This window comes from Stomoxys calcitrans, chromosome 2, assembly GCF_963082655.1.
Source record: "Stomoxys calcitrans chromosome 2, idStoCalc2.1, whole genome shotgun sequence".
Classification (NCBI taxonomy): Eukaryota; Metazoa; Arthropoda; class Insecta; order Diptera; family Muscidae; genus Stomoxys; species Stomoxys calcitrans.
Genome location: NC_081553.1, coordinates 193,786,175 through 193,803,188, shown reverse-complemented (window position 1 = coordinate 193,803,188; position 17,014 = coordinate 193,786,175). Strand labels below are relative to the sequence as shown.

The 17,014-nt window shown below is 36.7% G+C and overlaps 1 protein-coding gene across 6 annotated transcripts in view; it reads right to left on the bottom strand.

The window, feature by feature from the left end:
* The window catches only part of LOC106090482 (histone-lysine N-methyltransferase, H3 lysine-79 specific), a 154,576-nt gene that overhangs the window by 75,258 nt on the left and 62,304 nt on the right, over positions 1 to 17,014 (bottom strand). The gene's annotated exons all lie outside the window — the stretch shown is intronic.

The following is a 17,014-nucleotide window of genomic DNA, read 5'->3' as shown; positions in this document are numbered from 1 at the left end:
AGAGAAGTTGGCATTCGTTTCCCCACGCATTTTATACATTCCGCTACGAAAATGTTACACAATAGACAGGTGAACTAACAACCATATAAACACTCTATTGAAGAAGAAAACGAAATTGAGAAGATTTCAAATAATAAACAAAGAAAATAAGCAATATAACCAGCCAACAGTAAGGCACAAATGGTCAGTTGTACAATTTCGGTGGCTTTCACATATTCTAAAATGTGTGTTTCTTTCTAAAACAGGTTAGCAAAACACAAAACCAGTTTTTTAAACGTATTGTCTTTGTTTCCTATTTTCTTTTAACTACATATGTGGAAATGTGCATTGTAAGCTAAAAATAAAAGTTACATACATATATAATAAAGAAATGAAATAGAAGACTCAGGATGCAAAAGGTTATCTATGATTTATTCTGAGATTTATGTAGGAAGTTAAATTGACAGATATAATAAATCCATTGGAAGATTTTAAAACATAAGTACTTAATAAAACATGTAATCGGTCAGAATACAGTAGGAGTGATAAGGCAAAAAGCCTAAACTTTTTTGCTGGTACACTCTTCACACACAAATAAAAGCAAAAAATCTTATAAAAATTTGCAGGAGAGTAAATACAGACTTTACTCTCTTTTGCTGTTTATTTGAATTAAACAGCTGTTCGAAGCTGCAGTAGAAATGCGCTTTCAGTAGAAATTTGCAAGCTCTCAATTACCAAACTCTCCAAATTATGCTTTCTCTCACGCAATCTCCCGCTCTTTTCTGTAAATAATGTACGCGAACGACTTCCAGCAACAATTTGTGCAAATTTGCACAAATTTTTGAGTACACGAACTCACTTTATGTGGTAACTATGGATCGATTAGCCCGAGTATAAGATCTAATATTTTGGGTCGCTGTCGAGAGGTCTTAAATTGTTCCTGGACATAATATTAAAGGAAATGAGAAGGCGGACTTGTTTGCCAGATCGGGCGTAAGCCTTGCTCTTTTGCCAATATTAGATGTATACCCACCACCATCAAAAATTTTCCATAGAATTAAGGAGCGTTATAAGGAAACATGGTTAAATCACTGGAATTCAACACCCGGGTGTGAATAAACAAAGCTACGGTGGGATGAACGCTCGAAATCAGACATAGATAGTCTGTTTTCAATAGAAAAGGCACATTTGAGTATGATTATTGGAATTATAACAGGATATTTTTTTCCTATCAACCGACACGCATGGGATGTCCCCTATGAATGCAGTGCATTGTGTTGGCGAATGGAAATAAGGAATTTGAGGGTGGAGAAAAGGATGTAGTGTTTATTGACATTTGTTTTAAATCTCTGGATGTCATAGTGGGTGGGAAAAACATTACCCGGAAGTCGATTCCACATACAAACGGATTGGACGAAATAAGAATTCTTTCAATAGGCAATAGAGTTGGATACCGTATCGTATGGAAATGGCCGGCAAATCCTGGCAGAGTGTATCGTACAAAACCCGCCTCTTGTCACCAATCTCTCGAAAACTCGGCCTATGGTCGAATGAGTATGAATGACAGAGATTACTGTCATCCGCAAATGAGAAGATCCGATTCGATGTCTGACTCAACAGATCGTTGATGCAAATAAGAAAAAGAGAAGGAGAAAGGACATAGCCCTGGGGTACACCTCAATTTATGCTCATTGGATGAGCTCGAAATAAATCGAACGAAGTTATTACCGACACCAAATGCGACAAGTTTTGATAGTAGTGCATAGTGCCGGAACCTATCAAATGCCTTGGAGATATCTAGAGCCACAAACTTGTAGATTGAGCGAATCCAACGTTCCGACAGAAATGCCATGAGGTCGCCGGTAGAGCGATTTCTGCGGAACCCATACTGTTGGTCGCTAAGAAGGCCATTAAACTCTAAATACCACACAAGATGGTGATTAATCATGCTCTTAATAACCTTGGAAAGAGAGTAGCATATCGCAATTGACCGGTATTTCGCAGGGTTGTTCGCCTCACCCTTTTTGGGGATGGGCTGAACTTTCGCAACCTTCCAAAGCGCCCGGAAGACTCCCGCACGGTAGGCAAAGTTGAATAGGTTGCGTAATTGACGAGCAAGCGTGAAGAAGACTTGCGCAAAAAAGTGTTGATATGTCATCCAACCCGGGGATTTATTTACGTTTAGATTCTCAAGAACCCTTTTAACGCCACGAGTTCAAAAAAATATCTGGGGCATGACGCCAGATACATTTTCGATTAAGGGGAGTGGTTGATTGCTGTCCGGCAGGCAAGAGTTCCCTGCAAATATATCAGCCAACTTAATAAGTTAAGTAAACATATGTCTCGTATTGACATTAGAAATGATGACATCTATCGGTGGTGTCATGAGATCGACGACCGGAGGATCAAGACGTTTGCTTTTTCATCTGGGTGGCTTCAGAAAGTGCGTTAAAGGACGGTTTGCTTTTTGAAGTAAATTCATCGGAATGAGAAGAGGGAAGATGTTGAATCACAATGTGTTTTAATCCGGCCAACGTGGATGTCTGGACTTCTAAGGTCCTGGCATCATAACCTATGTGTTGATTATTGTGAATAGTAACTGCAGCTCAAGAAGTAATCTGTCAAAAGTGGTCCCGAAAGCTGAGGTTGATATTTACACACACTTTTAGTGTCAGTAGACTCCCCTCATATGAATGGCCCTCAGAAACGAAAACGAACTGAGAACCATGATTTGCAAATCTGCACCTGGAATGTGCGAACTCCATACGGAGAATGTTTAGCATACGCTAAGGTGGATATTGGAAAAGTATAAGAACATTACCGCCTTACAGGAACTGCGATGGATTGGGATTGCCCCAAACATGCTTTACACCTCTGCGCCATCGCACATATTGGAGAACTCTGCCTCACCCTGCGTTCAGCGTGATTTCAAAGACCTTACGTTGCAATAATCTGTCAGGACGTCTATTAGCAGTTCATGTCATGCTTCCTCAGCTTCAGGATAAGCGACTTCCTGTTTCGCGAAATACTCGGTAAGGGCATTTGACATTCCGCAATTCACAGCACTAGCACACGCCTAATTCAAGCGATCGTCGCACAAGGCGTCACAACTACCAATAAGCTCACACAGTGCAGAGCTCACAGATTCCGTAGCACGATCTACGGCAATCAGAGTTCCATTCCAGGCCAACTCGACAGCCTCTTCGTTTCCCGCCACGTTTTGATGACCCGATACCCACCAGAGTCTGACAGCCTTTCCCTTGGCTCGAAGATTATCTTTACATCTTTTAACCAGTTTCGAACTCGCATGGCCGATGCCATAACCATCAGCACCGACTGACTGTCAACGTATTTGTGATAGTCTGATCAAACCGCCGCTCCCACATTCAAATCGTTTTCAGTACCACTAAGCCCTGATCCTGAAATACGCTGCGACAGACCGAAGCCTATAAGATACCCTGATTCCAAGGAATTCAAAAAAGTCTATTGCTTCAAATATAGACTCATTCGTGCATACAGAGGGACCTGGGAAGGGCGAGGTGTCCCAGCCCAGACATCGCTTTTCGGAAAACCGAAGTCCAACCTGTCAGGAAGGACAGGTTCCGTATTGAGAAAATTAGCAATTTTATCAACCTAGCCATGGCCATAAAGGAAACAAACGACACCAGTATGGAAATAAGACGAAGAATAGTATTGGCTAATAAAAGCACGCAGTTCAGCAACAAAACCACATCTCCCTAACCAAAAATTATCCTCCACAAGACTCTGATACTATCCGTGTTGTAATATGGTTCCAAAGCATGGGTACTTCCGAAAGTAGATAAGCGAGTATATGGAGTGTTGGGGGGAAACATTCTCCATAAAATGCTTGTCTGTGTTGATCGAAAATATCGGCGTTGTATAAACCATGAGCAGTATGAGTTGTAATCTGTTAGTTAATCGTATTAAAATACAACGATAAAAAGCCCTAGATAAGATAAAGCCCAAGACAAGATAATGCCCTAGATAAGAAGTCATTTAAAAATTTCCCGGTTGGTACAAGCATTTGGAAAGTTCAAACTACTGGCGGTCAAAAATTAGAGGAAGGGCGCAGAAGATCTAGGCACTTGGAATTGGCACTTATTCCATGTTAGGCTAGTGGAACAAACGTTCTGTGATGGCCAACTTAGTAAGTATGGAGAAACATATCGACAAATTGGTTTATTGTGCCCTTACGGAGCACAAGGATTAACAGATTGAGCTGCAGTTTTGATCGTAGTGTCTTGAAGAGCATGGCTCAAATCAGTCTTTCTATGAACAAATCGTTCAAATAATTTGACAAATGCAATGGTAGAGAGTATAATAAGAATGGGACTGCCCTCACTTAAAGCGCTCTATATTATTTATCCAAAATTTTCCTTAACAAATTTCCATCAATCCCATAATTTTTCTTACATTCAATTCCAGATAGTTTTATTTCAAATGAAATCTAGCTGAAGTTATGCCCATTTTATTTCAAATTCAATTTAGATGTTATTGATTTCACTGGAAATTTTCTATCTCTGTATAGCACAATACCAAATCAAATATAGCCGCCAGCCAGTTAACGATATCAAGCAACAAAAAAAAAAAACAACTTATAACCATCAAATACATTTTTCATGGTAAAAGTCTATTAGTTTCGGCCTACGAAGTTTAATGGTTTGGGTGGGTGGGGGACAACTACTAAGCCCATAGAAGAAAAAAAACCGAAAATAAATACAATCAGGCTGTTTTGTTTGTCTTCCAAAGAAAGCAATATACTCCAAAGCAAAACCCCCACCATCATCATCTACACCACCCCTCTGCTCTTCAACACATTCCAAGCCCCATTATTTGGGTCTTACCTCTTTCATCTTCTTTTTCTTGCGCTGTGGCACGACAATAGACATTGCTATGTTGTGTTGTGTTTACCCCCCACATTTTGGTGTTTATTTTTTCTTTCATTTCTTCTTCTTTTTCATTTTTATTCAATGAAAAAATTTTTCTCTTGAATAATGGATGGATTTCAGTTTCCTTCGTTTTCTTTTACTGTCATACTTCACAAATAGAAAAGAAAAACATTTTAATAGTTTTCTCATATACCCCGTCTTTCTCTAACACCCTTTCCCACCACCCAACAACAACAGCAGCAATAGCAATAACAAAACTTTTGTAACAACAACAATGTCTAATGCGGTATATTGTGTAGTTTTGCTTGGCATCTTCTTTGCCTTGTAACGGATCCCAAACTTTTGGTTTCTTCTCCACATTTTCTGCTGAGCCAGCACAAATCTAAATAAAAACAACAACAAACTACACAAATATTTCACATTTCTTGATAACAAATGGGGTAAAAAAAAACGATGGCAAGAATGAATTTGAAGACACTACTGTAACGTGACACGTGTTGTTTTGCTTTAGAATTTTTAATAATTTTGTTGCAAATCAAGTCTGCTGATGGGTGGCACATCAGTCTCAATCATCTTTCGCAGAGAGTGACAGATGAGAGAGAGAGAGGGAGATTGGCAGCCAGTTTGCTGACTAAGCTTTGTTTTCAGTTTTTAAAAATATTCACCATTATGCTTTCAACTTGCCTTATGAGATGAAGAGAGAGTGAGAGAGGCTCTTAAGGGCCGTTTACACTTAGAGGTTATGGTTGAACAATGTTTGCTGATCATTGGACAATTGAATAATTTAGAGCACTAAAAAAGCCATTAAAGTGTCTCGAAAAAAAACCTCAACTCGAGGAGGCAATCACCGGGGGTAGGATTATTAAAACGTGCATGGGGGAGTAGAGCGAAATAGGTCAAAGTCGTAGTAGGCCAAACTGGGAGTTTTGGAGTCCGTGCCGCAGAAATCAAACCGAGCCGGAGTCCAGTTGGGAGTTGAGTAAGCTTGCTTCGACATCGAAGTATTGCTTGAACCCTCAGCCCTTGACATTGTCGGTATGACACCGTTAGAAGATGGCCGGTCCGAATGGGTTCTACTAAAAATTTCCACAAATTAACTTAGTTGAGGCGACATGGGTCCGTAGAATAGTTATAAGGAGATCGGTTTATATAGGAGCTATATGAGATTGTAGACCGATTTAATACATACTCACCACGAAAGTTGGAAGTCATAACAAAACACTATGTATAATCGGTTTATATGGTAGCTATATGAGCTAATAGACCGATTTGCAGCATACTTTCCACAGAAGTTGGAAGTCATAACAAAACAATAATTGTAAAATATTAGCCAAATCGCTTCCAGGGACTCATGAAGTGAAATCGGGAGATTGGATTTACATGGGAGTTGTATCAGAACGATTTGTATTGTACTTGGCACGTTAGATGGAAGTCGTTAAAGAACATTACATGCAAAATTTCAGCCAAATCGTACGAAAATTGCAGTTTTAAGGGGCTCAAGATTGCAAATCAGGAATTCGATTTATATGGGAACTATATCAGGTTATAGACCGATTTAGACCATATTTACATTGGATATTGTAAGTCATGAAAAAAACACTAAAGTGTAAAATTTTAGCCAAATTGGTTAATAATAACGCCTTTTAGGGCCCAAGAAGTCAAGTCGAAGGACCATTTTATATGGTAGCTCTATCCAAATGGAATGACTAGGTTAGTATTTCCCTCATCCTATGAGGATGGGTATAATACGGGCGGAAACTATAATAATGAGGCTGAGAAGTAACAAGGATTGTGGAGAGCGGTGGAGTCTTCTAGGGAAGATATCTAGTTCAAAGAAAAGGGATCTTGACGCGTCATTGATAAGATAGCGACTGCTTTATAGAGACACTCGGCCGCAGGGACGTAAGGCGCGAGTGTAACATAGGTAATGATAGATTTTGTTATTGTTGCACACTGGGGCGGCAGCCCTTGCCGATTAAGGACTCCATTGGGGGGAAGAATAGGGCAAATGATTTGGTCGTTGGAGCATTTTCCTTGTCATGGTCCAGCTTTCGCGGCTAACTGACTACGGGAATTTGGCGCAAAAACATCAGATGAAAAGGCTTTATTAGCGTGTGTTTTCTACCCATAATATATTAACGGCTAACCCATCGGCTACTGCTGCCTTATACGTTTGCTTTATTAAAATACGCATACCCAATGACCTGATATGTATTGTACACATATTATGAAGCAACCAATCTGTACACACCTTATCAGCATATCACCTTGTCTGCCTTTAAAAGCGGTCAGTAAGCAATTCATCGGCTCCTGCAAAAGAGTATTATTTTTTGCCGGGTTTCTTCATTTCCAGTTCTACAGTTTGGTATATTAGTACTTGAGAATCAAAAACATTATCTTCTTCCATGGGAAATTTTGGCAGAGTATCATATCTGCCAGTGTGGGGGACGTAGATTCGATTCCTAACAAAGGCCTGGTGTATCTCTACTGTGGCATCACACTGGACTAAAATAGTCCAAGTCAGTCTGTTGAGGAAATAGACAGCCACTTTGGCCTAAACTAACCTACCATATCTCTAAGGTCCTACCTTCCATTCAAATACATTGGAAATTCATTTAAACTTATTTTAACTGGATACTGTAATAATATCGATATTAATATACCAACTTTAAAATTATTGCCAAATAAGCAAATTATTTTCTATTTGATTTCTGCCAGACAAGAAAACTCTAAACCATCAATGACCATTTGTGTGTGAAATGGTAATCAATTGGAAAACTATTTCCAAATGTTCCCACAACGATAAAACAATTTAAGATCCATCATATGCAAATGTGTATGCACAATCGATGGAATGAAAGAATTAAAATAAATTATGGATATGGGCGGATTGATTGTGGTGACAATTATATTTGAAAATTTTATGCAAATTAAAAAAAAACTCTTTTTTGCGTGGTTGATTATAGTAAACCAGGTAATAGCAAAAACTGTGGGAATACAATCACATGCTGGGCATAAATGCATATGTGACTAACTAACAGTGGTTTAAAAAAAAACCTTAATTTCAAAGGGAAATATAACAACAGCTTTGGTTTCTATAGAACCTATGTAATTAAACAACCTATCAATAAGTGTAAAGGAACCCAAGCAGTTTAGAATTGTGAATAGCCCCTATATAAATCCAGGATTCACTAATAGATGGTTAGGCCACTTGCGAAAACATTAAGTGGATAGGCCCCATGAACATCATTAAGGATGTCAAATCTGCAGATTGAAAGTGTCATCGTAAACTAAACGTAAACTAAGAATGAATGAAAAAGGAGAACAAGTTGGCATGCTCAATACCAATTACTGCCAAAAATTAAAAAAAATTGTGTGTCGTATTTAGTATTCTCCGCAATTAAATTTTTCGAATAATTTCTATGCGATTATGAAATTTAAAGACCAGAAAATCTATCAAATCATATATTTTGCACATCAAAAGGACATAAAACCACTGTACAGCATAAATAAAGGCTAGTTATCTTCAATCATCTACAAACAATTTTATGTTAAAATATTTATTTTGAAACTTAAATGAAATAAAATGAGAATGACCATGATATTTCCTATCATATAGTTTATACACCTGTATTTTGAGTAAGTATATTATTGTAATTGAAGGAATTTATTAACATAGAGTTAGATTAAGCAACGTTTACAATTCTAGATAAGATAAAATTGTTGAAAACGGAGTTCACTTGTAGCTTTAAGCTGCCCTATAAGCTTTTATATCAAATAAATCTTTGCATTGAACCATAGTTTGACATGCGTAAATGTTAGAGATCTTATTTTAAGTAAGCCCCTCACAGCTGTACTTAGAGTGCATTCACACGAAATATAACACGGGAATAGCATGCATAGCAGTTTTAAACCTTTTTTAATGGTTCAATCATCTGTTTTCCCTTAATAAAATAAACCGACGAGAACCTTAAATCCAGTTATAATGAGCAGTGTAAACGGAGGTTTATGCTAATGACGCTACATCTTAATTGTAACATGACTCAATACATTAACAAAATATAACATTTTAAGAGGCTGTCAAGGAGCAGATTACCATTTCCATCTAAGCTTCTGAGTTGGAATACTGTCGAAAATATCAAAATAATTTTTTAGCCTTGTAAAAAATCTTAACAGGATGAGGTAAAGGCTGGTACTATGTTCGCTTTTTGCGATTACTTTTTTATACCCTCCATTCATAGAGGAGGGTATACTAACATCTTCATTTCGTTTGCAACTCATAGAAATAATGATCTGAGACCCAATGAAGTATATATATTCTTGATCGTTCTGACATTCCAAGTCAATTTAATCATTTCCGCTCGTCTGTTTGCCTGTCGGTCGAAAGCACGCTAACTTTCGAAGGAGTAAAGCTAGCTGCTTGAAATTTTGTACAAATACTCTTTATTATTGCAGGTCGGTTGGGATTGTAAATGGGCCAAATCGGTCCATGTTTTAATATAGCTGCCATAGAGACCGATCTCCCGATTTGACTTCTTGAACCTCTAGAACGTGCAATTATTATTATCCGATTTCACTGAAACTTTGTAATATGACGTTTCTTATGGCATACAACAGATGCGTTAGGTATGGTCCGAATCGGTCCAAAACTTGATATAGCTTTCATATAAATTAATCTACCGATTGTACTTTTCGAGCATCTAGAGGGCACAATTCTTATCCGATTTTGCTGATATTTTACACAATGCCATCTACTACAAGCCAAGTGTGGTTCAAATCAATTCATAGCCTAATATGGGTCTAATAGCATAACAATTCTTATCCATTATGCTTTGTTTGCCTTTAATGCGATACCGAGCAAAGAATTTGACAAATGCGATCCGAGGTGAAGGTATATAAGAGTCGGCCAGACCGAATTTAACACCTTTTGGCTTTTACGGTTAAATACTCCATAACGGATTAAGGCTAATAGACTTCGCCGCCCCAAAAATTATGATACACCGAAAAAAAAAGTTGACCCAGAATTTAAAATTTTCTCTTATTCGTAGGATTTTAGCAACGAAAACTAGCCAAAGAACCAAAACTTTAAAATAAACTTTAAATTTAGTTTCTTATTTACAAACGGACATAACCATTCGTTTTAACACGAAGACGTACAGTATGCCATCCTCCGAACTACGACGGGCTGTCTCCTCAGTTCTCATGTGGATCACCTCCATCAGGAGACGAACATCCTACCAGTGCGAAGACATAAATACATGTTGTCTAGGCAATACCTTTTGGGCTGTTATCGCAGAGACCATCCAAATCATCATCTTGTGGTTAAATATTCACCGCCCAGAAGCCTTAAGGTAGATCTATATGACCTAGAGCGTGAGGTTCAGCGCGACAAAAAGAGAACCTCTAGATCAAGCAGGTCTAGACAATATTCATGCAGACACGGTACCAGATGCGGTAAATGGCTCAAGGGTGAATGTAATCCTTGGAGAACGACCGCATCCCATTGCACCTGAAGAAATTGACCTCCCCCGGCAAACCAGAGTAGTTCTGACTTAATTACGTTCCGGCAGATACAGCCGCCTCAACTCCTACAGAGCAAGGATTGATGGCGACGTGAAAGATGTATGTACCGATTGTAACTAGGGACCGCACGATACACGTCACCAGTTTAACTGCCCAGCCAGACACACTCGACTCAGACCCAGATCCCTTTGAACGCACCCATCTTAATCGCAGAGTTTCTGGGTCTTGACACTCAACAGAATCAAGCTAACGAAATATAGAACACAATAAACTGCTACAACAACAACCATTGGTTTTAAACTTTGATCGCGGATTGATTCTTATTTTATTTCATAGATGACTGTCCAATTAAATTTTTTTGAAAAATTCTTTTTAAAAAATTAGTATCTTAATCTAAAAAAAGAAACATTTAAAGACGCTACTATTTGTAAAACTTTTTTGTGTCTTTCACTGTTTGGTTCACTGTTGTCTTATCTCGAAAATGGGTTTGAGAGATTGGAGATGGAACGATGGAACAGATCGAAAGGATTGAAAATTTATTTTACGTTCGGCTAATGGAACAAATGTTCTGTAGTAGTCACCTGCTCTGCTGTTCCTTATAATAACTGAATGTCCTAAATATAGGAATTAAATGATGCATGGATTCTCTATAAGATTCCTTCAGAGGGAGATACTGGAAAATCATTAAGAAGAGAGATTCTAAGAACTTTTTAAACTGATTTGGTGCCAGGTATTAGGAACTGCGTCATATAGCTCTTCCGTCATTTCTCTGTATCATAGTTTTTAATGTCTTTCGATAGGATTGAGGTCAGGAGACTAAGCAGAGCACGAAACTAAATCTGAAACCTATCTCACCAATTTACTAGTATTTTTCCGGTCCTTAAATTGCCGAAATACCGTTCAACAAGGGCATTGGGGCAGACGTCTAAAATACTATTGGAAAAACTGAATCATTTCCTTGGAAATTGTCCTATTGTGAAAGAAATCAGAGAACGAGTGTTTGGAAAGCCGGTTCTCATATCGAAATTATTGAAATACTTGATGGAATCCTAATAAAAGACTGACCAAATCATCTTATACCTGAACTCTGCGACTCAGTACCACAAAATTATAATAAATGAATATCGATAATATTATGAACTATATAATGTTCTTAGCAACGGCTCCCGACAATATTGTCACAGCCGTAAAATCTTATTACAGTAAATAGACTAATTACAGTGTTCCCTTACAATTCAAAAATTTCCATCTCAAACTAAAATACCAAAAACCTCTCATATTACCCATTAAAATGTTGAAGCTTTTACATATACCCATCATCACATTTGATTTGCCTAAATTAAAAATGCATAATGTCAATCTATTTTTAATTCTAGAGTCAAAGTCTAGGTAAAATTAAAATTTTGCAACTCTAAAAACAAAAAATGTTATTTTGTTTAGTTTAAAAAAAAAACATACATACACATTTTTTGTTGTTGTGTTCGAGAGTATATGAAAAAGAAAATAAAATGGAAAAAAAAATTTAAAATATGCTGATGTAATGAAAATGTACCTAAAGTAAAACATATTTTGAGGCCCATACATATATACACAGTGACAGTGAGTTTTGTTCAGTTCATTTTTATTAAATTATGATTTGATTAATAATCAAATCAGCTGACGTTTTTTTTTTAATTTTTGACTGTTCTCGTCATTGGGAATGTCACTTTTTCTTTTATTTTCATTGGCACATTTTGACATTCTTAGTGTTCACGGGATCTTTTCACAGCTTTTTTTCTACGAAACCATCTATTAGTGCATCCTGGTACACTTCAGGTTTCACTAAAAGAAGTTAACTTTCCGTAAACAAATAGTTTATTGGTCCCATGAATATTGGGGGTGTTTTTTATGGGGAAAAATGCTTGATTAGCTATTGCAGTTTATTAAAAGAAAAGGTGTCATCATTCAATTTGAATGACAAAATTATGAGAGGACAAACGCAACTTATTTATTCAATGATCAAACGTTCTGGAATGGCAAAATTGTTTGGATTTTAATAAATTCGCATTTATGAATTCTGAGAAACATTTATTGAAAATTAAAATGACTTATTTTGTTTTGTTGAGCATTTTATTTTTCTACTTTATCAATGTCGACTATTGTAAAAAGTAGACATTTCGACTTTCTGTCAAAAAGTTTCAAATTAATTTTCTATTTCCTATAAGTCTACGTAGACTTTTGCCATGAATATATAATCATATCATTGTATTTTTATAAAGGGCAGTTATTAGGAAGAATTTAAAATGAAAATTGCCACATTTTTATATAAAAACCACTCCGCTATCTTAAAGCCCCCGCAAAAGGCAAGTCGCTCGAAATTTTGCACAGACACTTAATTTTGATGTAGACCGATGGGGATTGCAAATGGGCCATATCGGTGCGGGTTAAGATATAGCTCCCATTTAAACTGGTCTCCCGATTTGACTTCTTGAGCCTCTGAAAGCAGCAATTTTTTGCGAATTGACCGAAATTTGGCACGCGGTGTTCTGTTACGACTTCCAACAACTGTGACAATTAGGGTCCAAATCAGTCTATAACCTGAAAGAGCTCCCATATAAACCGGTTTCTCGATTAACCCTGTTCGGTTCCTAGAAGCTTTAATTTTTGCTGGTTTGACAGAAGTAGAATAAAACTATGCCCTTCACCTAAATTTATTTTGTATAAATTTATAGCAGAATCCATGGTGATGGGTTTCCAAGATTCGGGCCACTTTTACTTGTAATTGAATTAAACTTCCTCTATGAAAGCCCAAAGAAAACATAAAATTATCTCTATTCTATTCGATTTTATGTATCCGGCATTATCAAAGATTATTTTTCAAATATGAAATCAAACATGAAAACAGACCGCCTTCACCAAATTGGAGTCTATCTATTCTAAATTCCATCTAGACTTTGCTAAATTCGATGCAAAAATCTCTATTTGTGAAATGTATCCTGATGTGGGATATACTATAAAATATTGTTCGATTCGTCCATGCCGAGAAAATGTCGCTTGGAGATCAATCTCTTTTACTGCTTGTCTCGCTAAACATCCTGTTTTTCCTTCATGAAATCAGCTGGTGTTAATATAAGAGCGAATGATAACCGTTTATTTTCAGCGACGCAAAGTTAGTGGGACAGGCAATTAATCTTATCCATAATTTGAGTTTTTAAAACTTACGGTTCTTGTAAAACATTTTTGAACATTGTTGCCATTAGACTTACCTAGAATAAATAAAAAAAACGAGGATTAAACTAAGTTATATAAGAATGTATATAATATAAAATTTTAGTTTATATGTAAGGCTATGTTTAAATCTGGATAGCATAATTGATTCCCAATGTCAAGCAATAAATATGATAATTGCTGTCTTTTATTGCAAAAAAATCCTGCGGCCCATATGTGACACACTTTCGACCATCACTGTTTTACATATTCCACAAATATGTGATGTGAAATTGAAGTTTATCCAATGAATCAAATGAAACAAAAACAACAACAATCCAGCTTTTATATATAAACAAACAACAAAACGAACACATTCATCAACATGCATATAACATGCTGACATGAATGTGCCGACATCATTCAATGGATGTTATTAGAGAACTTAAAATTACCGACATACATACATAAATAGATACATCCAGCATGGGTGTGTGTGTGTGTGTTTATGAGTCTCATTTCATAGTATGCAGTATGATGAAGTCTGCAAGCATGGTTGGATATGCGCTGGGAGTGAGTAAGTGTGTTTGCAGGTTTGCCTGTTAGTTGTGTTGTGAGCTGCAAGTGAAATGAAGTTTGGCAACATGGCAACAAATACAGTTTTTGCTGAAAAGGTCATAAAACTCGCTCTCAATATTATGCATACACATACACCTAGAGCCAAACAAAAACACACCAACTCGAGGCAATAGCAGCAGCAGCAACACCAATCACAACAACAACACCATTAAAAAAGAAAAACAACGACTGTGGCAATGTGTTTTGTCTGTTGTTTTGTTGTGTGGAGCCCCCATATGTTTGAACCGGGGTACACCACACATTCATGATTGCTGAGAGTGCGAATGTTTGAAAGTGTATATATGTGTGTATATGTACGGCAGGCGACGTTATTATTATTGTTTTGGTTTGGTTGGTTGGTTGGTAGTTCTGTTCTGATAGTTCACAAAATTTGGTTGTAGTACAATTCCTGGCTATTGTTGTTGCCATCAGACTCTCCTCTGACTGAAGTTGATGTAGTTGTTATGGCTGTTGTTGGTTGTGTGTTAAATTTCTGCAATATTCATCCCAAAAGGCACCAACCAATCGACTAGCCATCCAGCCAGACACACTATAAAATAATCCTGTTTCAGACATTCGTACATACATCTACACATAGTATACCGCACAGGCTGGCATATCTATTTATGGATTAGCAATAAATTTTTTTTAACACATTCACAATAGATATATATTTTAATGTACATATATGTATGTTACATGATTGTTTTTACAGTTCAACTATGGTGAAGACTTAATTTTTAGAACGAAAGACCAAGTATACAGAGTGGCAAATATTGAATATTAGTCATATCTCTAAATTAAAGCGGTAAATTAGTATATTTCCTTTTAACATTGACATTGTCATATTTCAGCAAAAATAAAAATCTGTTTCAATCACGAAATTAATTGATTCAATTAATTTTTTAATTGAAACTGCTTCAATCACGAACATGGTAATATCATCCAGTTTTTGAAAATGGGTATTGAAAAAAATTTCAATTAAAAAAATTACATATTCAATTAAAAAAGATGTTTTTTTCCCTATAAAATCGGCTTTTTCAATGAATGGACGAAGGAATAAAGTGATTAAAAGAAACAAAGTAAGTTGTGTCCGCCGTTATTGTTTAGTTGAAAAAGATTAAATTTCCAATCATATTTTATACATGGCAATTTTTTAGATTATATTAAAAAATTATTGAATTAATTTTTTAATTTAAGATTTCAAAAATTTCAATCACGTAATTTAAAAAATTGTGATTCAATAAAAAAATGATTAAAACAATTAATTTTTTGTTCGAAAACCTTTTTATTTTCAATTAAGTTTTTGATGGAAAAAAGTTTTGGAATATTTTTTCTGTGTAGTGCATATGTATGTATGCACGTATGTTTTCATTAGGGAGCCCTTATAAGGTAAGATCAGTAAACTAATAACAACAAGTAAGATCGTGCTATGTTAGGCCGGGCCGAATTTTATATACCCTCCACCATGAATCGCATTTGTGGAGTTCTTTGCGCGGTATTTTTTTTAGGCAAACAAAGAATAACGGTTAAGAACTCGATATAGTTATTGGAGCTATATCAAGTTATAGTCTAAGTCGGACCATAGATGAATTGAATGCTGAACATTGTAAAAGTCATTGTGTAATATTTCAGTTCATTCGGATAAGAATTGCACCTTGTAGAGGCGCAATAAACAAAATCGGGAGATGGGTTTATATGGGAGCTGTATCAAGCTATAGATCGATTCAGACCATATTGGACACATACGTTGAAGGTCATAGGAGAAGCCGTTGTACAACAAATGTCTGCCAAATCAGAAGAGAATTGCGCCTTCTAGAGGCTCAAGAAGTGAAGATCCCAGATCGGTTTATATGGCAGCTATATCAGATTATGTACCGACTTGCGCCATTCTCAGCACAGTTATTGGAAGTCGTAAGAAAACACCTCATGTAAAATTTCAACCAAATCGGTTAAGAATTGCGCCTTCCAGCGGCTCAAGAAGTCAAGATCCCAGATCGGTTTATATGGCAGCTATGACAGGTTATGAACCAATTTGAATCATACTTAGCACAGTTGTTGATAGTGATACCAAAACATCACGTGCAAAATTACAGCCAAAAAGCCGAAGAAATCAAGACCCCAGATCGGTTTATATGACAGCTATATCAGGTTATGAACCGATTTGAGCCAAACTTATCACAGTTGTTGGAAGTGATACTAAAACACCACGTGCAAAATTTCAAATCGGACGAGAATTCCGCCCTCTAGAGGCTCAAGAAGTCAAGACCCTAGATCGGTTTATATAGCAGCTATAGCAAAACATGGGCCGATTTGGCCCATTTACAATCCTAACCAACCTACACTAATAAAAAGTATTTGTGCAAAATTTCAAGCGCCTAGCTTTACTCTTTCGAAAGTTAACGTGCTTTCGACAGACGGACGGTCATGGCTAGATCGACTTAAAATGACATGACGATCAAGCATATATATACTTTATGGGGTCTTAGACGCATATTTCGAGGTGTTACAAACAGAATGACGAAATTAGTATACCCCTTCCTATGGTGGAGGGTACAAAAACCTTGGTAAGGATAGAACATTCCTGATTGGGATATGTAATATCGAAATGTTCTTTAGACGAAATAAGTTGGTATAAATCTTTTTTATTGAGGGTTCTCCGACACTCTAAGATACAACCTTCAGGAGGCTTTACCAGGCACTCTTAGAGACAAATTTTAGGGTCCTTTACGTATGGCAACGAAGTGAGTTGGCGTAAATAGCCAAACAAAGAATAACGGTTAAGATGTGTCTAAAAC